Raw genomic sequence first — 23954 nt, 5'->3', positions numbered from 1 at the left:
AGGCTATCGTTAAACAGGCAAAAGATAGCAATTATCCACTCATTTGATTAAAGTGTACAGCATATGGGTAAATTAATTAGTGTCTGGTTCACACAGCCTTTCTTCTTCAGTAGGTAGATACAGGCAAGGCCTTCCTTCATGCTGCTCAAATTGCCTAAGTCTCCTTTGCAGTTTAAAACTGACATTAACACATTTAATGCAACTGACGTTACTACTGCTAACACAGCATGTTCCCTCTGGTTTTAGATTTTTCTGCATCTCAAGGACTTGTTCTTTTCCTGTTATATTTTCATTCAAGAGACAGCTTCTCTGCCTCTCTCAGAAACATCTAAGCAGCTATTCTGCCGTAACCAGTAATGACACTGTAAATTGGTATAAAGCATTCTGCCAAAGCAGGAAAAAAGAATAATTTTGACTCTCCTATTTCCTGACATGATGCTTTTGTGCACCTGTTTAGAACACTGTGGGAAACAGGCTGATAAATTTTTCAACTGTAAAATCAACACGGAATGCGAAGTATCTGAATCCCTGTAGATAGCTAATATCTGAAAATATTTCAAAGACTGGTCATATTGTGCCATTATTGTGTTACGTGGCCCAACCATAATCGGGCAGAGAATTCCAGTTGAGAAAAATAACAACTTCTAAGTTATTGAAAAGAATGTACTAAAAGTGCACCATGAAACAACAAACATTTGATCACATGAAAGTTGGTGATACTCAATATGGAGTAACAAATGAATTCTGTTATCTTTGGATGTACAGACTGAGCAATGAAGAATTGCAGATTTCAAATATTACACTTTTCTAAGACCAGCTGAAATTTTTTCATGGCTAACAATATCTTTTATCTCAATATATTACAAAACTCAAATTACTTATAGGTGCATTTAAAAACTACAGGATAAACGTAAAGTTGCGAGCTCAACATTGAATAAAAATCCAAATTCATAATACTCATAGCAATCAAATACTTTAAAGATACGTGCATAAAACTAGAGTGATCTCTGTTCAATGCATACCTGATGACAGATGGAAAAAGCGTCAGACCTTGATCTTAGCCAGTTCCACTGACTCTTCGTGGAAGAGAGCGGAATCCAGTCCTTCCCATTTTGGCCAATCTATGAAACAAAAAATAAGAATGGACTACACTCTAAACGGAACCAGTCCGCAAGTGGTGGAAAATACAGGATCAAAGAATGGCAATTTCATGACACATGCTTTCATTCCGTACTCTGCCGAAGAGTCATGCATTAATTTTCACCAATTGCAAATCTTTATTAGTTCAAAGCACATTTACATGACCAAATTAAGGCAGAAACAAAAAGTAAAACAGTATTACCTAGATAAGTGGCATTTGGTGATGCTGAATGACTCCCCACTTCTTTCCCAAATTCAATTTAATTTTTTAAACCTAACTCGCCTACTGAGAGAAATGGATATTAGGGTTACTATTTGTAAACCAAACGGATCAGGTTCTCATTACGCTAAATAATATTCGGGAAGAGACAAGCTCAGCCCTCTCTCGGGGAGAGCACACCTGTAGCCTGACCGCAGCCCAGCAGGCTCCCGAGGACAGCACCTCCCAGGCTCACCCGGCACACGACTGTGCAACGTGGGCTTCTCTGGGCTACCCTTGTGTTACCTGCGATACCCGCCAATTTATTTCTCAGAATGCTGCAAGCGCTGCTGAAATGTAGCAATAACTCTGTGCTCCTTAGATTTCAAAAGCATGCAAGGGAAGTTAAATATAGGTTTGCTACAGGAGAAGGGGTGTCAGGAGGAAAGCATCATTTGGTTTTAAGAGATCGTTGTTGAAAAATCTTAAAATATCTTCAAAAATGCTATTAGTAGCATGATCCTCAGTAGACTAAGAACGTGCATAGAAAAAAATCTGCTAATAATTCTCACTGTACAAGTAAATGTGAAAAGAATAATGGTCAAAAAGCAGAAAAAAACAGAATTATCTCTTATAGAGAGTACAGGGTAGTAAACCCTGAATAGTTTAGAGATGACCATTCAGAAATCATGATTATGACAGCTTGAGAGGGATAATACAAATCAAATAGTCAGAGTAAGATTCACCAATGACAGGTTAAATGAAAATAATTTCACTTAACATTCTAAACACAAATCTAATTAATTTCCCCTGAAATCAAATTTTCACATACTTTAAGAATTTGACGATGTGTAAAATAAAATATTTAATAGAGGGCATTCGAGCATCATTACAAAAATACTAAGGGTATATTTGAAAGCAGCATTATTCTCATAGTTTAAAAGACAAGAAAAATAAAAATTTAGACTGATAAAGGATGTTTAGAAAGTTAAAGCCAAAGCTCCATTTTTTTGTAAAGCACAGGACATGCATAAACGGAAGAACTGAATTCTGCACATCAAAATTGCAAAATAATAAAATTAACTTTGTAAATACTTACTTGCCCAGGGCACATACTAAGTTTTGGGTAGGCTGACTAAGAATACGAAAGCCTATTTTGCACATTATGTTACTTTGATAATGTAAATACCTTACAAGTGGAGGGTGTTTTCATCTCTGTTACCTCCCTGGAATTCAATGGACCTGAGCGGTGGATGCTTTTATCACCATATCCATTTTAAGGCGAGAGGCCCAGAGAAGCTGAACATCTCGACAGCGTATATGTGGTCAAGAAGGGGCTAGTGCCCTACGTCACTCTTATTCTACTGCCATTCTAGGAGAAGGGCTGATTGGCAAACCAATTTGAGAGTGGATAAATCCTGTCATTGCACTTAAAAGGCAAGAACAGGTGACAGTACCTATTTCTCTATCAGAGCTGCCAATACGATCCCCAAACAGAAACACATGTAAGATTTAAAAAGCTTCTTTTAAATAAAGACAGTTGGTAAACTTTAAATAGCAGTTAAAAGAACAACTAGTATATCTGTCTTAGTGGATAGAGATTTGGGTAGAAAAAAATCTAAAACCAAAGTTGACTAGTGAACAATAAACTTACATATTTTTTTCTTTTTTTCCCCTGACCAATATAAATTTTATTGCATCTCAAATACATCCATAAAAATTTTATTTACGCTTACTGTTCAATGGCGTTTGTAATAAAAATCCTTTAGAGTCAAAATGTTTCAGTACAGTTTAAAACTGTATGTCTCTCGATTTGAAATGTTACAATAGTCTACAAATTACCCCAGTTACGTATTTTACAGCTTGAAATAAAATAATAAATAGATATCATTTTCATTCATTTTATCACAAAACATAATCCAAAGTCACGGTTAATTTCCCTACATTCAGCCTAATTATTTTGAGTTCTTATGAGTGGCTAACTATTTCCCCAAACAAAGGAAACCAGAAGCTGTTTAGAGTTCATTATTATTTGGCTTGGTATAATAAACATAAATACACAGTTTCCATTCATGGAATCCTAACTAAAATGTCAACTAAAACATTACCTGTGTATTCTCTTTTATACTGTTAAGAAAAACTTCTCTTTAATTAATTTTTAACATCTTTATTGGAGTATAATTGCTTTACACTGTTGTGTTAGTTTTTGCTGTATAACAAAGTGAATCAGTTATACGTATAAGTATATCCCCATATCCTCTCCCTCTTGCGTCTCCCTCCCACCCTCCCTGTCCCACCCCTCTAGGTGGTCACAAAGCACCGAGCTGATCTCCCTGTGCTATGCGGCTGCTTCCCACTAGCTATCTGTTTTCCATTTGGTAGCGTATATGTGTCCGTGCCACTCTCTCACTTCGTCCCAGCTTACCCTTCCCCCTCCCCGTGTCCTCAAGTCCATTCTCTATGTCTGCGTCTTTATTCCTGTCCTGCCCCTAGGTTCTTCAGAACCATTTCTTCTTTTCTTAGATTCCATATATATGTGTTAGCATACGGTATTTGTTTTTCTCTTTCTGACTTACTTCACTCTGTATGACAGACCCTAGGTCCATCCACCTCACTGCAAATAACTCAATTTCGTTTCTTTTTATGGCTGAGTGATATTCCATTGTGTATATGTGCCACATCTTCTTTATCCATTCATCTGTCGATGGACACTTAGGTTGCTTCCATGTCCTGGCTACTGTAAATAGAGCTGCAGTGAACACCGTGGTACATGACTCTTTTTGAATTAGGGTTTTCTCAGGGTACATGTCCAGTAGTGGCATTGCTGGGTTGTATGGTAGTTCTATTTTTAGTTTTTTAAGGAGCCTCCATACTGTTCTCTATAGTGGCTGTATCAATGTACATTCCCACCAACAGTGCAAGAGGTTTCCCTTTTCTCAACACCTTCTCCAGCATTTACTGTCTGTAGCTTTTTAAGAAAAACTTTTAAAAAGCATTGTGACTACTATTCTGAAAAGTCTGCAACAAAATTTGTACTCCAGTTTTTCTTTTTTACATATCAAAGATTGGTTACTATGCTTTTTCAAATAATTAAAGTTCCTTGTCTCGATCTAAAGAATCATGAAGCAACATAGAAAATATACATATACCCATTTCAAATTGCCCTAGGATGAAGTAACACTTCAGAATACCTGCCCAGTTTTTGCTGGTACCAGAACAGACGTTTTTTTTCCTAGGGCAACTTTGCATACACAAAAACAATAATTAAAGGGGATACAGTGTGTGTGCGCGCACACACACAGGTTTATCATCTCCGTGTTTTACATTCCCAAACGGTGACTCACACAAAAAAATAACAAGCAAAATGAATCATACATCAGAGGGTCTACTAAAACGAATTTCTCTGAGGATGCTGGCAACAGAACAGGCCTGAATTAAAACTGTTTCTGTACTTAAAATTTCACAGTTCTAAAAGTCATTTCTCTGAGAGCTGTGAAGTTTTACAACACTTACCTGCATCAATAATTCTTTCATATTTAAGTTAAAACTCAAGCATATACTTTTCAAATTAAGGGCAAGTGCCATCATAATCAAAGCTTTATTCTCCTTCATGCTAATCATAAGACACCATTAGTAAACAATTCAGAAAACGTCAACATTTGCTTAAAACATGTTTTTCATATAGAGTAAATAGGTGGGTTGCAAAAGGAAATTTACCAGTAGTTAATACTTTAATTTACGTGTATAAAATACAAGAAAGCTTTGGATAATGCGAAAGAAATTATTAACACGATAACATAATTGAAGTCAATTCTGAAGGGCAAGAGCACACTTAGAACACTTCTTTGATCCTGTATGATAATGTGGAAATTTTTCCAGCATTCAATGTTTGTAGGTCTGTAAAATCACTTATTAATAAAAGGAAAAAACATATCTTGCAAGTATAAAAATCTAAGACAGCATTAAAAGTAGACTGCGGGCAGCACTGGGGCAGGAGCTGTTAGTTTCATTCGCTGTTGTTTCCCATAAAAGGAAGTAGAATTTTTGTTGAGTGAATGAAAATAATTAAAGCAGGACAAGTGCTTTCCAGCAAGGAAGTGAACTATAGGCTCAACCCCCACAGTCGACACAGGACAGAATACATGTATCTGAGTTCAAGTAAAAAAATAACACTGTGGATACAATTTGGTCCAACACACTGAGTAAGTCACTAGAAAGGGACTCCTTAAACCTAACAGCTATTTGTAAGGCCTTAGATTAAAACAATAGTAACTGCAGAGTAAAAGCTGTCTAAAATACTCGTTTTGTTTCAGAAGACAAGCATCCTCTGATTGACCTTACTGCTAAGGAATCAATTAGTACAAGTGTATACTATCAGTTTGGTCCACATCCATTCCTAACAAAAATTTCTAAAGTGCAAACATGCCTGGAGCCTGCGTCCATGCCTGGCATAGAGCAGGAAGGATGGCTGGATGGTTAGGTGGTTAGAGAGGCCGCTGATGCCGCAAGAGGACAGCAAGGAGCAGGGCGCCCGCCCAGAAGCAGGAGACGTGGCAAAGAGCGGGGCTGCACCTGACCTGAGCCATCCAAGTTGTAAGCAGGTACCCAAATGACTCATACCCGGAATACCCAAAATGACAGAACTTATCTTCCTACGGTAGATATCGTTAACTGAGAGTAATCAACGATAAGGATGCCTTTTTAGAATCACTGTATGTGATATTTTCAACTTTGAGCAATTCATTAAAATGCAGTTCTAGGACAACACTTTGGAAACTTACCATGCAATTTAGCCTTACAATATTTAGAAAGGCTTATATTTAATACACAAATACTGAAAGCCAACAGAGATGTGAAAGGAGTAGCAGACCTATTTGCTTTTAGGAACCAAGAGGAAAAAATCAACGAATTCCAAAGTGGAATCAACAAATTCCAACGTTAGTTCTCTTAGCTGCACGACAACGAAGTTCCTTTGGGGGCCACCTGGAGCCTGGGTGTGGTTGTTTATTTCATTTTCTAGCGTCCCCAGAAAAACGAAGAGACGATCTGATGAAGACAGACCATTCAAGAGACACATTTTATCTTTCAGTTCAGAAATGTTTTCCTTGGTTAATTATCTTATGGAGCAAAAATGTCATGTTAGGCTATAAAGTTTTTCTTCTCTTTTAAAAGCTCTTTTAAGGATCCCTAACTTAGAAGTTAGGCATTTCCTTTTAACTCCTTTGTGGGAGATTTTTCCTCCTATGGTTGTATATTCATTTCAAAATAAAAAACCCTGAAAACTACAGATGGGTGGTGGTATACCAGGGTATTTTCATTCTCTTCACGTGGGTAATTAGTATTTGCAAACAGGAAATGAGAGCAGAATGGTGCAAAAGAAATGATGCCAGAGAGAGAGAGACAGAGACAGAGAGAGCACAGAGAATCGCAGTTACATCTGAATACAAAGTAAGATTGCTTAATCACACGTTAACTATTTTTAGAGGTTTTCCTCTTTTTTTTTTTTTTTTTTTTTTTTTTTTTTTGCATAAAGCGTTTCCAAAATACTGGTGCTCAGGCTAGGATTGTAAAGTAGGCAGCTTGCAGTTCAGCTAATCTGAAAACTGCATGTGTCCCAAATTATGATGAGTTGTTTTTATGTTTTTCTTACCACTGACCCCTTAAATTCCTGGGGCTTTAAGAAAAACGCTTGGCACCAACTATAAAAATGTTCGCACTGGGGCTTCCCTGGTGGCGCCGTGGTTGAGAGTCCGCCTGCCGATGCAGGGGACGCGGGTTCGCGCCCCGGTCCGGGAGGATCCCACGTGCCGCGGAGCGGCTGGGCCCGTGAGCCGTGGCCGCTGCGCCTGCGCGTCCGGAGCCTGCGCTCCGCAACGGGAGGGGCCAGTGCCGCGGCGCGGGCGGGCCCGTGAGCCGTGGCCGCTGCGCCTGCGCGTCCGGAGCCTGCGCTCCGCAACGGGAGGGGCCACAACGGTGAGAGGCCCGCGTACCGCAAAAACAAACAAACAAACAAACAAACAAAAAAGTTCACACTGAAGGACCCCAAACATTTGGAGGGTGTGCCTGTTCATAAATGGCTAACTGCCCAATGCTATTAAAATCACAGATATAGCATCTCCCAGGCTTCAAGCTTGACCTTCCCAAGCATACACACTCAGTCTGTCTCTACCTGTACATCTAACAGGAGGCAGAGGTAGCGCACCATAAAACAAGAGGGGCGAGGCAAGAAAGTTTCACCTAGGTACAAAAGCTCATGCAAAGAACTAGTTTCAAGCCATCTCAAGGTCAAGCGCACTTTAAACGTAGGCCTGTGCGGGGGTACACGAGACAAGGCGTAACTGTTGTGAGGTGTGTGCGTGTGTGAAATCTTCAGGAGCACCAGACGACGTAAGGACAGAGGAACCCACACCCAGGGGAGGCTCTACGTGTGCCATCACCCTGTCCCCCCCGAGCTGCACCCGTGTGACTGTCCGGGGCAAGACCACTTCTACTGATTCCCACAGAGTTGAAGGTGAATGGGACCCGCTCTGGGCAAGACTGTCAAGTCAGGGGGCCTGTGCCCTCCCCCCAGCTGTCACAAGTAGAAGAGAACCGAGAATTATATTCCTTGACCGATTTTACTTGAGTGAGGATGAACTTTTTTCAGAATGAAGTTTTTCAGAACTCTACCTCTCTGAGCTTTTTACCTCTAACACGGATTGTAAAACTCATGTTGAAATTACCTGTCTCTCCCCCGGGACTGTAAGTTCATCTGCAGGCAGACCGTCAGTCACCCCACATCCCTGGCATGGTGCCCTGGCCTGTGGTGACACTGGATGAATATTTGTGGAACACACTATAATCCCTGTAAGGAATTTCAGGAATCAAAGCAAGCAGGTAAACATGTTTGGGGGTTCCGGAAACCTCAAATGAGTTTAAAAGCAAGCTGAGAAGACACACCCTATAGGATGAAGTCGTTAGTGCTGGCACAGGGGTGGAAACCTAAGGGAGCATTGCAGCCCCTGGGAGGCCGTGGGTGTCTAAAGCTAGGGAGATGTGGGCATGTCCACTCACAGGCCCGCGGGGGACCCGACGGGCGGGGAGGCACCCCCTGGGCGGCACTCAGTCGGCCTGGATTTTCAGATCGTTTGTGCTCTCAAATGTTCTGCTCCATAGCTCGGCGAGCACATGGGACCTGTACTCGTTATGATTTATTGTTGGGAAATGAATGGTTTTCTGGGAAAGAAAAAGGAACACAGTAAAAGTTCAAAATCTTTAAAGAGGATGTTCTTCCTGTGGTATTAAATGGAGGGATGAAAACTGAAAATGGCAGAGAAAATTTTTGACTAGTTACAGATACAAGAGAAATGAAAAAGGAGAGACTCTGCATAAACAGAGGTGGCTAAGTAAAAGTAATGAAAACATTTTTTCTTTTTCTAACTGCTCAAAAACAGCTTCATTACAAGAGAGGGTAAAAACTACAATGAAATAGAAAAAGAAAAACATCCATAACCCGTGACACTAAAACACCATTAACATCTTCATATATAATTAAAAAATACTTACAACACACGAACAACTAAAAGTTTATTCTGACTTGATTTTCACGCTCACTCTTCACAGTGTGCTGAGATTAGAGAATTTCAACCAGCTCAGTTTATGGGCCTTTTATCCGATCAGAACTGCACTGTGAGACCCTGCCTGGCTCTCAGCCCCGGCTGCATCCTCCTTCCCTGGGGTGCTGCCCGCCTGCCGTCGGTGGAGTGCAGGGCCTCGAGCCCGTCCTCTGGCCCGGGCCCAGGTTCCTAAACCTCCATCCTGTATTTGAGGTCTCACTGACAAACTTACCTGGTACCAAATCCATGTGTGCCTGCATTTCCAAGTATCGCTACACCTTGATCTGTGCCACCAAGCTGCACCTCGCAGGCTGGGAAATCTAGAAGCCTGAGTTGTCCTCTTTCCGACAAGGCCAGCAAACTGCTGCTGTCCCACTGAGGTCCTCCTTCTAGCATCTGCCGCACCCCAGCCAGCGGAACGGGCTCCCCTCCCCGCCTGCCCAGAGTTAACCAGACCCTCCCCAGTGGACAGAACGAGATACGGTGGTACCACGGGATAATCTATCACGCTGGGCGAGACTCGGAGAGGGAAGAGTTTAATAAGAGTTTATCTGCGGGTGATTTGGGGACCATGGACAAATAAGCTTTTACAGCAGCTCTGCGTTTTGTGCACAAGGTAAGGAAAAACTGCCCGTTGCCAGGATTCCAATCCTTCCATTAGACTGTAACTATTAACGAAGTCCTGTTGAACATGATACATTTTGATGGACCTTAAAATAGTAAGTGGCATGCTTATTATGTGGCAGGCTTTTCAAAGCTTTTAATGTCACATCTTATGTTATTTAGAAGCTGGAATAAGCGATCACTTTGAAAGCCATGCCATATAATGATAAAAGCCACCTACCTGGGGCCCTGCTCCAAACTCTAGCAAGGCAACCTTATTAATAGACCATCACAGAATGAAGCATTCTGGGTGCCAAATACGGTCAAGGCAGCACCAAGAGGCAACCTAAAAAGAAAAGAAGAGTTAGTTTGAAATTCCAAAAGTCAGACCCAGCTTGGTTAATGGCATATGAACCAAATTGGTATTTTGAATTCATTATCACTTATTCACATCTTTATACTTTATTGGAAACTCTGTCTCAAATTCTGTTAGGAACATATGTGAAGCAAATAAAATATTCACAGTGCGTTGAAAAATGAAAAGTAAACAAATCGATATCCCTAGATTTCTATACTTCCCCTCGAATCCCAATGAAATTATCCGGGTTGTTTGTATTTTTATTCGGTAAAATATTATTCCAGTTTTACTGCTGTTCCTCAAAATTGCTGCTTATTTTCTTCATTTATACTCTAAACACATCCACGATTTCCTCTGTAGCACGGTTTTGAGAAAAACCTCTGGGGTTGTATATTTGGTTCTGAATAACAGGTGAGGGAGGAATCCTGCTGGACGAGTGTTTCCCTCAGGCTGTGTGTCCACAGGGAGGGGTGCAAACCACGAGCACCCCGAAGGAGAGGCAGGACAAGGAGGGGGCGACCGCCCAGCCGCTGAGCTGCTCTTCGCGACGAGGCTACCATTGGTTTTAAAGTGAATTCGCAGGTGGCAAAAGCAAGTCCATCTTCAACACAAAGAAAACCCCCAGTGAATTCTGAAGCACCCGGTGTGTGCTCGTCCTGAACTTCCTTACGTTGTGCAGGTGATGAAGACCTACACCTGCGGGCGCTGACCAGGAAAGCAAGGAGCCCCAGGAGCTCTGTGCAGAAACCACCCGCTTCACCTCCCTGGACCCGGGGTCAGCGTGCAGCCACGTGTGACCACCCCTCCAGTAAGACAGACGGCTGCCACCGACGTCATAACTGTTACTAGCCTCTGTCACGTGTGGCACCGATCTGAATCACTGGGGATGCAAGCACACGGGCCCCTGTCCTCGAGGTGCACAGGAGCTGCAGCTACAGGAAAGACGCCTACGTCAGGGCAAGCAGCGTGCCGGTTAAAGTAAAAGCTGCCCTAAGGCGGTATTAGGGTGACCACTGGACAGCAGAAGCAATATTGTATGGTATAAACAAGTGACAGGAGGTCAGAAAAGGAGACTACTATGGACTTTTGCCCTGAAGGATGTACCACATGGACGGGAAAAGGGGTGTGGGGAGCATGCCAGTTAGCCAGGACTCACAGGTCACCCCTGCGGGCTACAGAGTCCAGGGTGCCCCGTGCAGCGTAGTTACAGACGTCCTAAGGGTTCAGATGCGAAAAGTGCAGGGGAGCCCCAGGGCAGGGACCGTCGCGCTCAGGTACTAGCGATGAGAAGCGAGCGAGACAGCGAAGGGGTCCCCGGCACTGAGAACGAATACGGGGGAGGTGGAGGGGCGGGGACCTCAATGGGATGCAGGAAGCGGTGCTGGATGAGCACACGGCGCAGAGCTGAAAACCGGCAAGAAGCAGCCTTTCCCAGAGGGAGGCCGCCTGCGAGCCCACAGCGTTGACAAAGGACATGCGGGGCGCGGGGGCGGTGGGTGGGTGGACGGAGCTGGCTGAGTCGCCTCCTGTCACTCAGGGCCAGCGCCGTTGCCGGCTGGCTCACGATGGAGCCTGACCACCGCGGCAGGACCAGACCAGGCCGTTTAGAGGCGGGGTGGCAGGCAGAGCGTCGAGAAGGAAGGAAAGGGTGGCGAAACCCACAACAAGACAGAGCTGCGGAGGGCTCCGGAACGGCCCTGCCACCGCTGCACAGAGCTCACCACTCAGGATGAGGACACCGGCCTTCGGCAAGGAAGACAGCGGGGCGGGGAGAGGCGGGGTCCGGGGGAGGGGACGCACGTGGGCGTGGGTGCCCGCGGAGGGCCAGCAAGGGCCGAGCAGCGAGCGCGCGCGAGCCGGGCACCGGGGGAGGAGGAAACCGGGAGGCGGGGGAGAAACGGACAAGGCAAACCGCGGCCGAGAGAACGGACACGCTCTCCTCGTACATGATTACAGACCTGAGAGAGATGCACACTCATCCAGGCAAGTGTTTTCTGGTGAAAGCGGTAAGCGATGCGAGGAGTTTGCTTAGCTTGGCCAGTGCCCACAGAGCCGAGCGAGAGGGGTGCGTCTGGTAAGGAGGCAGGGAGGGCAAGGCGCTTGGCCTGGGCACAGCAGCCAAGGTTAGAGGGAGCCTGCGGAGGACAAGGGAGGGGTGGCCGGGGGCATCCTTGAGGCTTTTACAGAAACACCCTTGCCATCACGAATTAAATTTCTTAAGATGCGAGGACGTGAGGCACAGCCCAGGGCATAGAACCAATATTTCATAATAGCTTGAAATAGACTATAATCCATAAAAATATCGAATCACGGTTACATACCTGAAACCAATATAACATTGGAAATCAACTAGACTTCAAAAAATGATTTTAAAATTAATTTTAAAAATTAAGTGTCTTAGTTATTGCTGTTGGGAGTATAAACCATTGAAACTTTTCTGGAATACCCTGTGGAAATAGGTAGTCAAAGCTAAGTGTACACGTATAAATCATTTCTAAAAGTATAAGGAAAAGAGCCGAGAAACAAAGATTTAAGTACAGGCATATTTTAAGAATAAAAGTTGAAATGTCTAATAAAAGGGGTAAAGTAGCATATGTCTATGTGATAGGATAACTACGCAGCCATTAAAAACATGCATTTAAAAAACATTAAGTCACATGATTAAACACTGATATAATGCTAAAATTTTTAAAAGCACGACATGGAATATACTCTGATTCCAATTTTGTAAAGTACACTCTTAGAACTCCTCCTCCCACTCCAGCACAATACCTTTAAAGGTACCTCGGTAAGTTATTACAAAATTAGCACGATGTAGGCTTTACACTCTTCTGTATTTTACAAATGTCTTACTTTTATAATTAGAAAAAATCTTTTTACCAAAAAAAAAAAAAAAAAAAGGTTTTTTTGGGGAAAAAAAAAAAAGAACTTGGATCCATACCTCAGTCCATATACAAATGGATCGTGGACACAAACTTAAAGCCCAAAACTATAAAAATGCTAAGAGGAAACATAGATAAACATCTCGTGACATTCAGTTAGTCCAATAGTCCTTGGTTACAGTACTAAAAGCACAACCCATAAAATAACAAATTGATAAATTAGATTCCATCAGACTTTAAAACTGCTCTTCAAAAGGCAATGTTAAGAGAATGAAAAGACAAGCTACTAGAAGACTAGAAGAAGAACTTTGCTAAGCATGTGTAAAGAAGTTGTATTCAGGCTATAGAGAGAACTTCCCAAACTCAACAATAATAAAACGACCCAGTTAAAAAATGGGCAAAATATTTGAATCGACATTTCACCAATAAAGAGATATGGATGACAAATAAGCACATTAAAAGATAAAAGACGCGCACCATCGCTGGTCATTAGGGAAACGCAAATCAAACCACAAGGAGATACTGCTTTCTACACACTAGAATGACTACAATTAAAAAAAAAAAAAAATAGGACTTCCGTGGTGGCGCAGTGGTTGGGAATCCGCCTGCCAGTGCAGGGGACATGGGTTCCATCCCTGGTCCGGGAAGATCCCACGTGCCGCGGAGCAACTAAGCCCGTGCGCCACAACTACTGAGCCCGCGTGCCACAACTACTGAAGCCCCCGCGCCTGAAACAAGCGTAGAGGCTTCCCCGGTGGCACAGTGGTCGCCTGCCAATGCAGGGGACACGGGTTCAAGCCCTGGTCCAGGAAGATCCCACATGCCGCAGGGCAACTAAGCCCGTGCGCCACAACTACTGAGCCTGCGCTCTGGATCCTGCGAGCCACAACTACTGAGCCTGCGCTCTAGAGCCCACGTGCCACAACTACTGAAGCCCATGCGCCTACAGCCCGTGCCCCGCAACAAGAGAAGCCACCGCAATGAGAAGCCCGCGCACCGCAACCAAGAGTAGCCGCCGCTCGCCGCAACTAGAGAAAGCCCGCGCGCGGCAACGAAGACCCAACACAGCCAAAAAAAAAAAAGTGACCGTCTGACTGTATCAAGTGCTGGTGAGTACGTGAGACGAGTCTAACTCATATTGGCAAGAAGGTAAAAACGTACAATCACTTTTTAAAAGCTTGGCAGTTTCTTAAAAAGTTAAGTACGTGACACAGCCATTTCACACCTAAGTATTTACCCAAGAGATGTGAGAACAGATGTCTATACAAAGATTTATACGTGCATATTCATAGCAGCCTTATTTGTAACAGTAAAAAAGTAGATACAACCCAAATGTCCCTCAATGTGTGAATGGATAATCAAGCTGTAGCAGGTTCATGCAACAGACTAATAACCAGCAATGAAAAGGACTATCCTACTGATACACACAGTAACATGGATGAACCTCAAAATAATCACGCTGAGTGAAAGAAATCGGGCAGAGACAAAGAGGACATATCGCGTGATTCCATTTATAGTTGATTCTCGGAAATACAAGCTCATCTGCGGTGACAGGAAACAGCTCAGTGGTTACTGGGGACTGGGTGGGACCGGGGGGCATCACTCACGAAGGGACGTGAGCAAACTTTGGGGAATGACGGTTATGTGCACTATGTTGGTTGTGGTGATGCTATCAGGGACGTATGTCGCAACCTGGCAAACTGTACACTTTAAATATGTGCGGTTTATTAAATATCAATTATACTTCAACGAAGTTATGAAAACGGCCAAGTTTTCATACTGAGAGGAACTTAAAATTAATGAGGCCAAGAAACAAAATCTTCTCATGAATTTACTGAAGTTCGCAAAAAAAACAAACAAACAAACCCCACTTTTCCGTGAGATGATAAACTCATGAACTAAATCCTTTTTGAGGGTTATGACTCAAAATGGCTAAAATCTTTTCTCCCCATGTGGAGGGGAAAAAAAAAAAGATGAGCGGGCTACTGGCCTAACTGTAAGGGTCGCACTGAATCCTTCCTAGAAAGGATAGATGTCGAGTCAGTTTTTAGAGCCACATTCTCAGCTGCCAGCCTTGGAGGAGGCCAGCGCAGCTCACCTGTGCCTTACACACGGGCCCATCACACTCCGTGATTTAAAGGCTCCAGGAATACACTCTGACTGGAACTGAGACCTACAAATAACAAACAGTTCTGGGATAGGTTCCATTTATCAAATACCAAAGGAAGTACTCACTGGAGAGTTTCACTTCAGCCTGGGTACAGATCTTTTAAATATGTTAATTAGTGGTAGCCTTAAAAAAGGAAAGTGGCCTGCTGACTGGCAGGCCTGCCTCTGAGTCATTAAAAAAAATTAAAGTGACGGTTGAGCCAAGACAACAAAAGAATGAGTAAGAATTCGCCAAGCCTGGGCAGGTATGGCAGGTAGGGAGGTGGACGCTGTTGGTGGATCTGGGTGACTTCAGGCAATTGGTTATTTTTGGAGCCAAGAGCGAGAGAGACAGAATGAAGCTGGAGATGGTGGAGGAGTCCTGTACGACTCGTGTTACCGAGGGCTGAACATTTTAAATTATTCTCATGATTTACAAATTCTCCTAAATGTAGGTGCCTGAATAATGTGCTGCCCCCACTCCCATCCCCAGCCACGTTTTTAGATTGTGCGGCAGACAGCCAACCTTTGTGTGTCGTGTTGCCTTCCGAAACAGAATTAAGTGGTGATTTTCCTATCAACTTTTTTAGGTTACCTTTTTTTTTTTTTTTTAAAAGAAATGTGACCTTGACCCTGCAATCCCACTCCAGGGCATATATCCAGAGGAAAACGTGGTCCAAAAGGATACATGCACCCCAGTGTTCATTGCAGCACTGTTTACAACAGCCAAGACGTGGAAGCAACCTAAGTGTCCATCGACAGAGGAGTGGATAAAGAAGATGTGGTCCATATAGACGATGGACTACTACTCAGCCATAAAAAAAAGAACGAAATCATGCCATTTGCAGCAACATGGATGGACCTAGAGATCGTCATACCGAGTGAAGTAAGTCAGACAGAGAAAGAGAAATATCATATGACATCGCCTATATGCGGAATCTAAAAAGGATGAACTTATTTACGAAACAGAAACAGACTCACAGACTTAGAGAATGAACTTATGGTCACCAGGGGAGAAGGGTGGGAGGAAGGGATAGTTAGGGAGTTTGGGATTGGCAGGTACTCACTGCTATATTTAAAATGGATACCCAACCAGGACCTGCTGTAGGGCACAGGGAACTCTGCTCAGTGTTATGTGGCAGCCTGGATGGGAGGGGAGTTTGGGGGAGAGTGGACACATGTATACGTATGGCCGAGTCGCTTTGCTGTGCGCCTGAAACTCTCACAACATTGGTAATCGGCTCTACTCCCACGTAAAATAAAACGTTGAAGAAACAGAAATGTGACCTTCCTCAATTATAAACTCACTTTGGCCTTTGCAGTGTTTGCTGATAGGTAATTAACAGAAAGGGATTTTAAACCCATCAGTGTGAGGCCTTACACGGTTCAGAGCCCAGAGTATGGGGAACCGTGGCACAGAGGCAAAGGACTTGCTTTTTGAGAATCAGAACTGGGTTTGAACCCTGCCGGGCCCTTACCTAGGTGTAATTTCGCGCAATTTAGCGTCTCTGCAGGATGGGAACGAACGCCGTGCGGTCCTGTGAGAATTCACCGAGGGCACGTACCTGAGGTCTCTGGCAGGGCTCTGAGGGCTCAAAATGCAAAACTCTCCTATTCAGTGGGTGACTCAGGAGCTAGTGCTGCCCCCAAACAACCAGATGTGCACTTGAAAATAGGGGTTCTTTTTTTTCCTTTTCTGGCACAGGCTCCTACATAGAATCACAGACAACCGAATCTTTGAAGGACAGACAAGCGCAGGACTCCAAGTGAAGAAGACTAGCCCATCACATGTGATGTGAGATTCACATGAAAACTGGTATTTGGTGAAGCAGTGTACTTCTGATCGTCTCGTCTCTGTGAGAGCGGCGGGGTGTAGCTCAAATCTCATGGTGGTCACGGGCACAGATAATCCCATACCACTGATAAACAAAACCAATCTGTACGGAGCCAGCAGTCACTTGGCGAGTTGTGCTGAATGGTAATTCAGGGAGTACGCGACTGCTGACCTTCCGGGGACGGACTGACCCCTGCTTGTGGCTGAACTGTGGTCAAAGATGCTAATGCACCTGTGGAAATAGGACGATTACTAAAAATCAGAGCAAACAGCTACTTTATCCAAGTACGTAGTAAACCAACACTCCACACTGTGAATGCTGCAGCGTGGGAATATCCCTGTCACGTGGCATCTCGAATTCGTCCCCTCCCCTCAGCCCGCTGAGACCGAAGCAGGGTTGGCAAGGGTTTGGGAACTGAATGCCGTGCTGCAGAGCCAGGCGGCTGGAGGGATTAGGAAGGGAGGGAAGGCACGGGAGGAGATGGCGGTCCACGTGTACTCAACGAAGGCTGACCCCACCAAGGGGGCTGCTCCAGCAGACAGGAACTTCCCCGAGCTTCAAACAAGCAACTCGTGATCTCTGAGGTTTCTAAGCGATCGTACGTGCATTCCTCTCACACTTGCTCATCCCGCGCAGAGGAAATGTTTCTAAACACTAGACGTAATTTTAACTCAATAATTTACATTGGGCCCACCTCCAGCAGAAATGCAGTGTTTGCCAAATTTATCTGCAGGTACCTGTCACAACCCTGGACTTGCCTGTTTTATTTTTAAAAACTTTACTGGCATTGATGGAGTGGGAGATTTGGATCAGCAGATGCAAACCATGATATACAGGATGGATCAACAACAAGGTCTTGCCATACAGCACAGGGAACTCTATTCAACATCCTATAATAAACCGTAATGGGAAAGAATATGAAAAAGAATATATATGTGTATAACTGAATCACTTTACCGTCCAGCAGAAATGTACACAACGCCTGAAATCAACTATCCTTCAATAAATTCAAAAAACCAAAAACTTCGCTGGCACTGATCCTGGTCATGATGGAGTGATGATACAGAGACCTGAGTATGTATTTCTTCGTGTATTAACCTATGCAACCCTAACATGCCTTGTGGCCTTTCTGAACCTTAATATCTTTAACTGTAAAGAGAACACAGTCACTTCTTGATTAAGTGGGATAACGGAGAAGTAGGGTCACAAGTGGCCAAAGAAAATCATGAAGAAAACAACATTAGTCACAACAGTACACTGACTGGTGGTCCTTTTGCTTTTTAAACTGAAACCTATTTGGATAATATAAAACTAGGGGTCAATCCATGCCGGAGGCAAGGGGAAAAAGGGGCTTTGGGGGTAACAACAACAGCAAAGAGACTCCTGGTTCTGTCTCCAGTACCTTCTGTGGGGTCCCAGCGAAGGCCGCAGGGTAAGCACCCTCAGAGCTGAGATCTTGCCTTTTCTTATCTGCTTCCATATCCCTCCTACCTAGAACAGCGGATGCGCAAAGGAGGTGCTCAAATATTTGCGGAACGAATAGAAGGAGGAAGAGAAGAAGGGAAGGAGCGAAGCCTTCCCTCCTGTTGGCCACGTGGAAATGTGAAGGGACACAGTGGTCCACTCTCCTTGACTCCCTTTGTGAATGACGAGGAACAGGCTGAAGGCTTTAAATCTGAAAACTCTCTCGGGTCTCCCTCGGGGCCCAGCAGTCAAGAGCACCTGCTGTCTCTCTTGGCTTGGCCCAAGCTCACCGACACCAGGATGCTGCAGTCACTGTGCCACCTGGTGGTCATGCCTAGAAAGCTCGTCTTCCTCCATAGAGGAGGGCAGCCCCCCCACCTGCACAGAGCGGGGAATGGGATGTCCGAACACACTTACCGATAAACACGCACTACTGTCTGTCAACTAGACCACTAATAAGGACCCACTGTACAGCACGGGGAACTCTACTCAACGCTCGGTAATGACCTATATGGGAAAAGCATCTAAAAGAGAGTGGCTGTGTGTATGTGTAGAACGGATTCACTTCGCTGTACAGCCGAAACTATCACAACGTTGTACATCAACTCTACTCCAATAACAATCTTTAAAATGTAAAAAAAAAATAACGTCTCTAAAAAAAAAAAACTGGGGGTGAGAGAGGTGAGGTGTGGGCCTGTCGAGTGTGGCTGGAGAGGTTGGAGTGTGGCCCAGAGCAGGGGGGGTTGGGGCAGGGGCTACAGGGAGGCGCGGTCACTGCTTTCTTGCCTGGGGCCAACGGTACCTGAGGGAAAGGCAAGGCTAGGAGGACACCAGGAGGTTATGAAGGGCCTCCGCTTTAGGAGGCCGAGGAGGCGAGGGGAAGGCAGGCTTGTGATTACGGGGACAAGGGGACCCGCTGTGAGCCCTTGGGTGAATGACTAACCGTTTTCCCAGCTTGCGTTTTCTCAGCTGAAAAGTGAGATAATTAAACCCTACAGGGTTGTTACGGGGAGTAAGTGATGTCGTGTGTAGAGCACATACCGCAGTGACCAGCACTCAGTCAGGGCTACACTATCCATGGTCAGAGACAGCCGGTCAGGCGAAGACCTTGAACGGCAGCTTATCTGACAGACAAGGGAGAAACAGCAAAGGCTCCGAAGGGCAGGTGAGGACAGAGGGGAGGCCCAGCAGGGAGGCCGCTTACAACACACAGGGCCTCGAGGAGGGACTCCTCCTCTACAGGACGGACGGACGGACGGACGGAAGGGGGTGGCCTGCAGAGGGGACATCCTTGAATAGGAGGAAGAACCAGGAAGAGAGTGCCTCATGCAGACAGCGGTCAAGGTAAGGACTACATCCTTCTGCCTTTTGCTTGAGCGATACGCAGGCTTTTAGTAATCTGGGGAAGAACTATCTCGGGGGATGGAGGAACCGGGCTGGATCACTGAGCTTGAGGAATCGGCTGACGCTGAGAAACCCGCGGCTCCCAGCACGTATTGCTCTTTGGAGAAATGGCATCAGCTGCAGGGCGAGGGGTAGAAAAAGAGAGCTTTCTGTCACCACGTGTTGCCTGTTTCTACAACGGCAGAGGCTTGACGCCTTAAGGGCTGACGGGAAGGACCAGGTAGAGAAGGAAAGGCTGAGAGAAAAAGAACAACAGAGGAGAGCGGATGGCACCCCGGCCACAAGGGCACACAGGAGGGCGGGGTGTGTGCAGACGCCAGACCGGGACACCCGGGTGCAGGCAGAGGACAGAGAGGACAGAAACCAGGGCTGCTGCAGGAAGGGGGGACCCCCGGGGCACAGTCTGCAAGGGGGAGCGGGCGCCGGCCACGTGGGCAAAGGAGGTGAGAACGTGCCCGAGGGCCAGCCAGCAGAGGACATGGCGTTTCCAGACATCCCGGTGCAGGTTTTGCTGAAGTTGTTTCTGAAGACGATCCTGGTCCTCAGTTTCCCCTGTGCGGTTCTGCCTCCGCGGGGACTTACCAAGTCCTTTGCCACGGAAGAGCCCCAGGCAACGTGCATCAGTCCCAAACTGACCGGTTCCTTTAGAACAGTGGGGAAACCCCGCCGACATGAGCAGGGCCACAGGAAACCAGGCTGCCGGGCCTGAGCAGCTCCGGGCGGTTTGGTGCTGGGGGGGCGGGACCCGGGCACCAAGTCGCAGAGGGGGCGGGCCTGGGACTCCGCTGCCGCTTCAGGGCGACTCTGCACTCACGTGCTGCCGCCGTTGAGTCATCTGGTCGCAGAGGCCAGCGGTTCAAGGGCCAATGACACGTGGCGGAGCGTTCTACAAACGGGAGGTGTTCTTCGGATGTACTGTAATTTCAGAGCATCTTGATTAGGACGTTTGAATGTTTCTAAGACTTCAGACTTCTAAGTGATGTCCCCCCGCGTAGTTAAATAGGGAAAGGTACCAAAAGAGGTGCCAATCTGAATCCTTATTTTTTAGAAAAGGAATTGTCGGGTAATGTGAATAATTGCTCCCTTAATTTACCTGTTTCGCAAATTCCGGTTAATTCAGAGTTTGGCAGGTGAGTTTCTCCCCCCCTCAGCTTAACATGAACTTGTAGTATTAATACCCAGCGATCTTTCATTTAAGCTGCAACATTCATGACCTAAGACAGAGGGGGAGAAAGAGAAAGGGGGAACACAGGTTCTGAACAGCCAAAGTGATGGTTCCACACGCACGCGTATCACACGCTCCGTAACGGAGGCGGGCGCTGTGCCTGCCTCCGACTGGCCCTCACTCAGGGCCAATCTCTCAGGCGAAACCACAGCAAGTTGGGTTGCTGAGCTTTTGGCCCGGGGAAGAGTAGCAGCCTCAGGTGTCAAAGGCAAATTAATGATGGCGGCCAAGAGGGGACTGCTAAGTGGGGAAAAGATGTGAAAGAGAAATGCACACGAAAGAAATAAAAGAGCATGGACGGTGGTCACGGCCACGCTGGGGAGGGCTAAGGAAATGGGCCTTCCCGTGGCGACTTCCAGAAGTCAAAGTGGCCACGCGACTGCCGAGTAAAAGACGGCACTTATCACTTTCTCCACTCATTCGTACCTAAGAATTTATCTGAAGACGATAACCTGAGATGCACGTAACGCTTTAGGCACAAGACCATCCATCACTGCGTTATGTGAAGACTAGAAATAAACTACCTGGCCGACCACAGGGACGACGAAGTGAAAGAGGGTGCTCATTCAAAGGAGGCCAGCTTCTGAGCAATAAAAGTACACGGGAAATAACCTTTATACAGTGTTAGGGTACAAAACAAGGAAGATCCCAATTCAGTTTACAAAAGTATTACCCAGGTTGAAAGGAAAAAAATACCAGAAGGAGATACCTGTTAGTATTGAACATCGTTTTTGATGATGTGAACGTCAATATTCCACCGGAAATAAGGGATCACATATCTAGATTTACCACACACATATCAATGTCATTCTTATTGCTTGTAGCACTTCATTCAAAATTTACTTCTTCGTCATTCCAGCTTCCCCACTTTTCTTTCTAGGAGGCTTCAGCGTGTTTGGAGGCAAAAAGCACAACCTGATTCTTACACAGGATGAGGGGCCACAGAAGCCCGTCGAGTAACCCAACAGGGATGCAATTAGCAAAATCCAGACTTGTGGGAAACTCTACAGGACAAAACCAACACCAGACCGAACTGAAAAACCCGCTTCTTCAACCAGGTAATTTTAAGAGGTGGGGGGAAGGGAACAGGTAACCTGTAGGTCAAAATAGACTTGAGAGATATGTCAACTGATTATATAAACAGGCTTATTGGATCTGAATCGTGCAAATTGTTAAAAAAAAAAAAAAAAAAAACCTAGGAGACAACTGTGGAGATTTGAACACTAACTAGATATTTGACGATATGAAGGCATTATTGTTCTTTCGGGGTGTGACAGTTGTATTGTGATTATATCTTTAAAAAGAGTCTGTACATTTTGGAAATACATACCAAAAATATACAAGTGATAGGAAATAATTTTGTATGAAATCAGTGGGCAGGAGAAGGGGTGGGTGGGTAGGAGGACCTAGTCACTGAGGTGATAACTGCTGAAACTGATTACGGGTAGGTGAGGATCCAGTCTACTGTTCTCTCCACTTTTGGTTTTTCAGTATTTTTGAAATACTCTATAATAAGAACTTTTACCAAAAAATCTCTAAAGGCAGCACTAAACTTAACCTCCTCAGTAAACCTATACGTGATATACTACAGACTCTGGGGGTGCTTAATAAAACCTGGCTGATGGTGACAAAAGTCAGAAGTGACATACGTGCAGTTTCCGACTCTCACAGCTTCAGCGAAGCACGGAGTTCGTGAGATCGCTTCTGAAATCCTGACACGGGGTCAGAGGCCAACCAACCGTTCTACGCACTCTGCTGAAGCCGGGCAATTACTGCTCGGAGTTTGAGAGGATGTAAAAGTAACGGAACAAATACCTTTGTTAGTTCACGGCCTTTCAACTATGTAAATTATTTTCTAGAAATAAATATTCTGGGAGAGGGTTTTCAACATTCAGGCTTTCAAGCGCTCATTTAGCATATACAACGACTGGGTCACTTTTAACTGTAATAAGGGTAGAGGACAAATCAGTCTAGCAAGATCTGAGAACGGTGTCGGGCCGGGAGGGGGCGGGGCACAGGCGCCCCACAGGGGAAGGGCCCCGACGCACAGCACCGGGGGGAGCATCTGCCGGGCTTGGCGATGGGGCGGGTGTGTGCGGTGCGTGTGCACGGACACGCTCACGCAACGTGGAGGCCCGAAGCGGCGAGGTTTGGGAAAGGAGGTGAAGGCACGGAGGTCTGCAGGAGAAAGGATGGCGGGATGGATGGAGGTGGCAGAGTCCAGCTTCCAACTGCTTGGTCTGGAGAATCTTGACCGTCTCCACTGGCCGGAGAAAAAGAGCCAGTGGGGTGAACACATTTCCATGCTCGGTGGGACAGGAAGAGAGATGGTGAGCCTTGGGCAGGAGAACACAGCTGCTCAGCAGCCAAGAAAAGAGGGGATGAGGGGGCAGGTGGGGTTGGTGGTCAGGGAACAGTCTGCTGACAGGCAAGCCCGATAGACTCCATCTTCTCAGTGAACCTGGGCAAAGTTGCCTAATGTCTATTATAAATTCTAATTAGCTCTCTATTAGACTATTAGCTATTAATAGGTTAGTATTAATTAGAACATAAATAGATATTCCTATTCTATCAAATATTACAGTAGGATGTAAATAAAAGGAAAACGTGAATCATGCAATAAATTAATACTTGTCCATTACTAGACTCTTCGACTCTTCGAGGTCCTAGTTCTGTGAGAGGAACTATTATCGCTGTCACCATTGTCAGGTAGAATTTCGCAGAACTGAGTCGACAGGGCTGACGGACAATGAGAACCGTTTGAGCGCGTATCTGAACCAGGTCCTACGCTGAGCCTCTGCCGTGTATCCTCTCATTCACTGCTTGTACTTGGCTACTCCTCTGAGCCTCCCGTTCTCCCTCCTGGAACTCGAGGAGCTCGGGACCCACCTACGGCCCTGTGAGGAGGCTGGAAAGAGGGGCCAGGTGTGAGCGCGCCGGCTGGAAGCGCGGAGGGGGCGCTTGGTAACGCCAGGTGATGCTGCCGTTCCGAGTTCCCCACCTGGCTCTCCACGGGGCTCCCACAGAAGCTTCCAGGCTCCCTCGACCCCGTGATGAGATGGGAGCAGCACAGGGCGGCAGGTGGCGGGCGAGGCCCGCTG

At 45.6% G+C, this 23954-nt stretch overlaps 1 protein-coding gene across 2 annotated transcripts in view; it reads right to left on the bottom strand.

Moving 5' to 3' along the window:
• The window catches only part of PLAG1 (PLAG1 zinc finger), a 47593-nt gene that overhangs the window by 5550 nt on the left and 18089 nt on the right, over positions 1-23954 (bottom strand). For both annotated transcript variants that reach the window (XM_024127070.3, XM_007117376.4), the window contains exon 2: positions 1023-1121. The gene's annotated coding sequence lies outside the window, so the exon portion shown is untranslated. The remainder of the gene's footprint in view (positions 1-1022; positions 1122-23954) is intronic.

This window comes from Physeter macrocephalus, chromosome 15 (assembly GCF_002837175.3).
Source record: "Physeter macrocephalus isolate SW-GA chromosome 15, ASM283717v5, whole genome shotgun sequence".
NCBI lineage: Eukaryota > Metazoa > Chordata > Mammalia > Artiodactyla > Physeteridae > Physeter > Physeter macrocephalus.
The sequence above is the reverse complement of the archived record's forward strand: the minus strand, read 5'-3'. Positions and strand labels throughout refer to the sequence as shown.